Below are 809 nucleotides of genomic sequence, written 5' to 3'. Positions count from 1 at the left end.
TAGTCCAGTACCCCAGGGTGTCCCTCAGCCAGTTTCAGGACGATCTGATGTTGCATTACATAATAAAAGCCCTCCAAAAACTCATATATGACCAGTTTTGTCTGAATTCAGATAGCTCTAAAAAGGAAACTCCCTGTTTCCACAAACCAGATTAAAATCAGATTGACTGTCCACTACCCCAGGGTGTCCCTCAACCAGTTTTAGGACGATCTGATGTTGCATTACATGATGAAAGCCCTCCAAAATTTAATATTCTACCTGTTTGGCCTGTGATTTTGAATAGCTCTAAAAAGGAAACTCCCTGATTCCACAAAACAATTTCAATTCAGATTAATAGTCCAGTATCCCAGAGTGTCACGCCCACAAATGTCTGTATCTGATGTGTAATTACAAAATAAAAGACAGACCACTTTGACTTCAGATAACCAGTACACCTCCTCATTGTCACTCCCACAATGTCAGGACTATCTGGTGCAATATTACAAATTGAAGTCCATCAAAAACTCATAAGTTGCTTTGTATAACAGTTTAGATTGGTGTAAAATGGAAACTCTGTTTCCACAAACCATTTTCACTTCAGACTGATAGTACATCACCTCAGAATATCACTCACACAATGTCAGGACTGTCTAAGGATTCAGATAAGTAGAAAACAGTATCTCGTTGTTTACACAGACTACTTTCACTTCAGATTGATAGTACGCCTTCTCATATTATCACCTACATTACTTTAGGACTGTGTAAACAAAACAGTGTATATACAAGTTTTGGCGAGCTCTTATTTTGGAATTCAACATCAGACAGTCCTG

The sequence above is a fragment of the Sinocyclocheilus anshuiensis genome, unplaced genomic scaffold (genome assembly GCF_001515605.1).
Source record: "Sinocyclocheilus anshuiensis isolate Anshui unplaced genomic scaffold, SAMN03320099.WGS_v1.1 scaffold1039, whole genome shotgun sequence".
Lineage (NCBI taxonomy): Eukaryota > Metazoa > Chordata > Actinopteri > Cypriniformes > Cyprinidae > Sinocyclocheilus > Sinocyclocheilus anshuiensis.
Note: the sequence above shows the minus strand (reverse complement) of the source record.